Source organism: Pygoscelis adeliae, unplaced genomic scaffold (assembly GCF_000699105.1).
Source record: "Pygoscelis adeliae isolate BGI_AS28 unplaced genomic scaffold, ASM69910v1 Scaffold402, whole genome shotgun sequence".
Taxonomy (NCBI): domain Eukaryota; kingdom Metazoa; phylum Chordata; class Aves; order Sphenisciformes; family Spheniscidae; genus Pygoscelis; species Pygoscelis adeliae.
Genome location: NW_008824411.1, coordinates 5354786 through 5361559, shown reverse-complemented (window position 1 = coordinate 5361559; position 6774 = coordinate 5354786).

Genomic DNA, 6774 nt, shown 5'->3' with positions numbered 1-6774 from the left:
AAGAGCTTTTTGCCTGTCAGATCAGCAGGCAAAACGGTCTATGGCTCTTTTTAGTAAGGCATAGGACATTCCTGTTTTTACGGGATAATGAAGCTGCCCTCTGCAAACAAGAAGTTTATTATATCCGCATCTGTCTTAATATGTCTTATAGAGGTCGCACATCTTGTTGTAGAGACATGTTGCACTCATTTCTCTTTGTTAGTGGTACATTGCATGATGTGTGATTAACCACAGGGCGAACATTAACTAATAGTAACACAGCTTTGAAATTCATATCCAAATAAAATAGTCCTAGCATTGCTCTGAAGTTTGAGCATTAATTCTCATGGTTTTTGTTCGGGTTTTCTGGTTTTGTGTTTTTGTGTTTGTTTTTTTTTTTCCATGGTTTTTGTTGTTGTTGTATTGGGTTTTGTTTTTACCACATGAATCATTATCGTTAGTAGGTTTTGAACTCTTAGCCTTCAGAGAGACATTCAAGACCTCCTCTCTTCAGGAATAGCTGTAATTGGTAAGAGGAAGGCATGGTATCCTCCCTCTGGAGGGCAGGGTCTTGCTACAAACATGCTGTTGGTTGATAGCCTGAGTATTTGCTAGTGGAGGTCTAGTGTGCTTAGTAAGGTTCTTCTTAACTCTAGGATCAGATTGTTATTCTCTGCTGCCTGTAGCCACTAGACCATTGTGCCTGTTTCAGTCCTTCATGCGATCTTTGGTTGTGCAAGGATGACTTTTTTTTTTTTCCCCACTTGGACAGAGGAAACCTATTTTCTAGCTTGCAGGTGGTATCAGAGTTGGAGCTTCTTCATGGAGCCTAACCACCCAGCAAACAAGTTGAGCTACGCTGCATTACCCACCATCTAGTTTATGCATTGCCATAATTTTTCAGAAGGGTTGTGAGGGATCTGGCTCTGGCATAGTCTGTGGGCTGGCAGATGGTTCTGGAAGTGGGATTCAAGTCCTGTTATTTCTGAAGCTGCTGAGTGACATGCATCCATCACTGTCCCCAGGGCAGCACCAAGCCTTGTTTAGGTGCACGCAGCATCCTTAATTACTAACAACAGCCAGTGAATGTGTTGGGATTAGATTGCGTGTTTGATCTGCATCGGCGCTGGTGTTGCGTGAGGATGAATTCTGCATGTTTGCCTGCTCCAGGAATTGTGTGACACCCAGAACTACTTACGTCATTGTAAGCTGGCTTGGAGCAAGGCTGGACTGGGGCAGTGTCAAATCTCCCAAGGTAGCCATTATTGTTACTATTTGGATTATCATCTGCTAAGGTATTTGGAGAGTTTCTCTTCACTTACTGCTTCTCTGTGTGTAAGGAGACTGCTTCTTTTGGTAGTCAAGGACTGTGTTTGACGGGTTTCCTCTCGGGATTCTGGTTATATTTAGATGGAAACAGAGATTCCAGAGAGCACCTGAGGACAACAATAATTTCCATTTATGGGTTAGACTTTCATGTGTTCCTAACTGGAGCTTATGGCACTTATTTGAGGAAATGGTATTGTCTGAAGAGCAAATGTTCTTCTTACCTGCTTCTCTGTAACAGAAGTAAACATGGCCTTAAAATACTGAGCCAGTGTTTGAAGCAAAGGATCGAGTCCAATCTTGTGGTAGAAGTTGGTGGGAGAGATATTCAAAAGCGCAAAGGGGAGTCAAACATCTAATAGCAACAGTTTGCCAGTGGGAGATAGGCATTTCACCTTCCTTTGCTACAGATGAGTATAGGACCATGACCTTATATGTTTTGTGCTTTTTGAACATCTTGCTTTTGATAATAATAGGGTTACTTAAACTAATGGCAGGAAGCAATCCCTGGAAACTGAATTTGGGGAGAAAGCATTTTGTATTATTTCATACATCCAAATGGGCTTTTGAGGTAACTAAAGGCGCAAATGGCAAGCTACCGTGTCAGGGCCTCTTTCTCCAGATTTGAATCAGAACCTTATTTTATTCTTACAAATAGCGAGAAATTAATTAGATTTCAAAGCTGAAAGATCTTTACTTCCTTCCCTGCTTAATATAATATAAACTGCATGTGGCCAAATAATTGTTTTATAAGAGATGTGAACTCTTGATTGTAAGCCTGTCAATCATCATCAAACAAGCACTTTCGTTTTAAGAGCCTGAGGTCTGGTTTTGTAATACATCTTTTTGATCCGAGACGCTTTTGATAATCTTATGGCTACTGCATGTTGTATAGCTATTTATTATGACATATGTACTTTTTTTTTTTCCTCAAATTACGATTCCTTGTGTGCTCAGCTCATTCTTTTTTTCTTGAGATGGCAGTTGTGAAAAGACCGTGTTGAGTCATTAGGGGAAGAGAAAGGACTTTAAATCTGGCTGTTGAAGCAGAGAATTTCTCCAAAGAAAGTAGACACATACTTAAATTGCATGCTTCCTGGGGGAGATATAGTTAAAATTGTTGCAGATATTTTATTCTTTTAGTTACTAGTCATCGACAGAAAAACTTTTTTACAGAAAATTCTTGTCTTTTATGAAACAGGCATGAAAAAGCTAAGCAGTTGGAGATACAAAGTGAAATGTGGTGCTGTGTGTTCCTTTTTCAATCTTAAGGATCTTCTGGAAATGAGAATCAGCCACACCTTTTCCTGACTAATTAAGCCATTGTACAGCTGTATTGAGTGTATTAGTCTAGTTATCAAAATACTCTGGTGCACTGAAAGCAAGAATTGTTGCCGGGTATTCCCTTAAATAGAAACAGCAGCAAATGGGACAGTGGCTTCTTTAAGTTTCTTCCCCACCCAAATACATTTTAACATTTAGAGGTTGCAGAACAAACTTGGCTGTTTAGATGGGATATAGGTGGTCTAGTTTTGTCCTTAAATGTAACCCTGTTGTGGATTTTAAGTTCATTTTTATGTCAAGTCTTGAGAATTGATAAATGCAAAGTAAAGCAAATGTGTAGTTAAAAACAGACATGCAAACAAATATGCTGATCCCCCCCATGTAAAGTAAAAGTTTTCTCTAAAACTACTTTGAGGATCTGTCTCTCTTATTTCTGGCATTTAAATTTTACCAATTAAAAGATTTCTTCTATTTTAAGAAAAGCTGTACTCTGTAATGAGGCATAATACAGGGAGCCCTGACCTATATTCTGGCATTTAAGTTCGGTGTATCAAGCGGTTTACAGAGATGCTAAATCAATAAGTAACACTTTTGTAAAGTGTACCTGTGAGAATACATATACATATGGTCTTAATACTACTTTGGCATACTATGTACGATTAGGGTATTGTAGTGGTTTAGTGAACACAATCTTAGTATTTGAACTCTGAGACCTAGACTTCAGAAAACATCAAAACCCTGCAAAAAGCAACCCTCAAAAAAAAAAAACCCAGTCTGGTCTCAAGTGCCTTCTGAGAAATCCGTGCTACGAATTCAGTGGCAGTTGTTACTGGAAGTTCAATCCATCAAGGTACTGAAGGTGACCGCACACCTCCGATCACTTTTAAAGGTGAATAGTCATCTAGTGGGAGGTTTGTGTGGGTTTTTTCTTTTTTTTTTTTTTTTGGACTGTAGGTATCCACTTAACTTTAGATAAACTTTCCTGATTCTTAATACAGAGAAACTTCTGAAAATTCAACAGATTGTCTGACTCTCTAGGCTCTTGTATAACGTCATAAATCCCGATACTCACTGCCTTCAGGAAGGAGCCCACACTTGGGATTTTGTAGTGTTGAAATCAACAAGTAGCAAGCACCTTTGTCGTCTTGCTGTTTCTTGATGGGCATTGCTCCTGCTAATGTTTCAAGCTTATGTTATTTTCCTTTGTAGATGAAATAGAAAACAAGACTTTCCAGTTTAGATAAATAGATGTTAACAATATGGTTGTTTGGACATTCACCTGTAAACACAGGGAGTAATGCTGCTATGGATTGTAGCGGCGAAGTAGAAGTATGGATACTGTTCTCTTCTCTGCCACTGACTTACTGCATGACCTCAAGCTGTTTTTTAAACATTGCCTGTATCTATATCCATGTGTATAAGGCTAGAGTCTTTACTCTGTCTTAACTTTATGTAGGATTTAGGTTTTTATTCCTCTATTTTTAAGTTGCTTCAATTTCTAAAGGAAGAGGTTAGCATATAATCTTAAAATCAGTGTGGGATAACTGTGACTGTAGTCTAAAACTTGCTGTTATGCATTTCTCTGCTTTGTGTGATGGCTGCTTTAGGTATCTGTATGGCACCAAAACTAAGTATTGGATTCTGCTTTGAACAGCTGAGACATAGCAGCGTTTCTTCTTCCCAAAAAGGGACCTTTGCTGGTGTTTAGTTTGTGCCTCTACAGCTTAGTCACTGAGAGAGAACTTGTTTGTGGTTTGCTATCCATCAGTTAATCAGTGAGCAAACTGATGATGTTCTTCTAAGTATTCATGGGTTTCTTAAACAATGCCTGCCTAGATTGCAAGCACAGAGGGGCAGAAGCCATTTTTGCTTTTTCTGTGTTTTTTTTTTTTTTTTTAAACATGCATTTCAAAATAAGGCCTTCTAGTAAATAGAAGCTTGTGAACTCCCCTTGTTTGCTGTGCTCATGTGTAACGGGTTACTGGGAATCCCTTTAATGCTGTATGTCTGCAGTGTAAAGCCTGTAGTGTAAATATGCTGAGGACAGGAAATAAGCATTATTTAACTGTGACCTTGCATCTTTTTCTTCAGCAAGTTGCATTGAGATGAACAAGGCAGCATTATTGAACTAGAGAGGAGCAAAATCCCATTTAACTGTGTGCTGGGCTTTGATGTACTGCCAAGTACTGTTGTCTGTGATAGCCTCTGGGATGCAAAGGAGACTGTAGCTGTAGATAAGAGAGGTTTTCAACCAAAGTGTCTAGTGATGTCAGCTTTTATAATTTGTATGTGGAAGTTATGCTTTTAATTCAATACCTAGCATAGTATTTCTGCATCCTAGTTCCTGTGCAAAATCACCAAGATTTCATTCATCAGATATGCAGGAGATTTACTGTTTGCTGTAATACAGCTAGGTTTCCACTCTCATAGATGATACAATCAAAGCTAGATTAACCTTAAGCACTCGGTACTTTGTTTACTATATACAGTGCAGATGCCTAAAAATGTACACATGTATTCAGTGGTGCTTAGATATAGAGGATGCTCTAAAATGGTCTGTGTGTAACTCACCTGCAGAGAATAGGCAAGGCTCTGCATGGCAAGCACGAGAACAACTAAGACACCTCTAGCCTCTGCTGCACAACAGTGGATGAAATGGGCTATGTTCCAGATCTGTTCAGCAGCCAAGCTGGAAGCTGCTGAAGAAATTTTAGCATAATCTGTCAGAGGCAGTGTTGTGCCCTTGCGTGCTCACCTGTTAGTTTGTTCAAGTGCTAAACAAATGTTGACGGAAGATCCCCAATGTCCATCAGATCTGGGAAATAGGCTGGAAAGCCTTAGGAGTCTGGACTGAGATCTCCAGCATTATGACTTTGTTAGCGTTCTGGCAAGTAGCAGCATAAAACACTGTTTTGGTCAGACTTTTAGTATAAAATTTTCTCGTGGTAATAATTAAGTTTCTGGTGAGCAAAGAGATGGGAGATCATGGCTGATATTAAATTTCACTATTTAGCTAAACAGACTACATTGTCATGGACAACATATTCATTTGCACGTACTACAGGCTCAAAGCAGGATAAATGGGCAGGTAAAAAAGGATAAAATGGCTAGAGAAGAGAAGTTGTTTGAGAGACTTGGATCACTTGTTTTGGAAACATCCCCCTTCCCCCCTTCCTTCTGTAGTTGTCTTTCTGTCTATAAATTCAAGCTGTTTTTATACTGCAGTTCCCATTGTGTGTATACATTGTGGAGGGAGTAGAAGAATTGAATCCAGTCACATTCCAGCTCTGCAAAATAATCTGAAATGTCTTGTATTGTACCAAGAAAGGTAATTGTACAGTTTGACACCACAAGAGATAAATGTATTTTCACAATGCTTCTGAAGAGGCAAGGTTTTTGGACTTGACTAGGACGTGGCAGAGCTGATTGTATGCTATACCACTGTTTAAAAAGTCTGTATTGATGGATCTAAGTTCAGGACAATGTGATTTGGGAGGAAGGGCAGGAGCTTATTTTGTCTGGGTTTTTGATGACAGCATTGAAATTTGCATTATCTAAGTTTGTCATGACAGAGTATCCAGAGGTGAATTATTTGCTAAATGCAGGTAATTATATAGTAGTTAGCTTCATGTAGCAGATATGCCTGCAGTGTTGGGGACATGTTGTTTTCTTCCTGATCCTTGCAATCCGAATTTTTTTCTGTTTACATCTGATTAAATTATAGAGGAAAACTTTTACTCAAATCTTTTCTAAAGAAACATTGTTAATAGTACTTGGCAGCTGTAAGTGATAAAAAAAACCAAACCAACTTCTATTTAGAGCACTGACAACAACTTAAAGTGAGTAAAGAATTTTTGTTGTTCATTTCTTGTATTGAGATATAAAATCTTGCTGCATTAGTATTCATCCTGAGAATGGATGGGCTTTTATGCACCAACATCCTATGCAAATTAGTCCTTTCCTAAGAGCAAACATATCTGATTAAGGAGAATACAGTTGTCCTGCAAAGTCTGCTTTATTCTTTTTGATACAAAAATTCTGAGAATTGTTGGGGGTTTTTTGTGTTTTGTGGTTTCTTCCCTTCCCACCCCCTGCTTGGAATTGATGGAGAGCACCGTTGGGCAGGAAATAGCAGAAGCTTTTGTAAAATCTTAAAAGAGAAGGAGGAAAAAGGGCATTTTCACA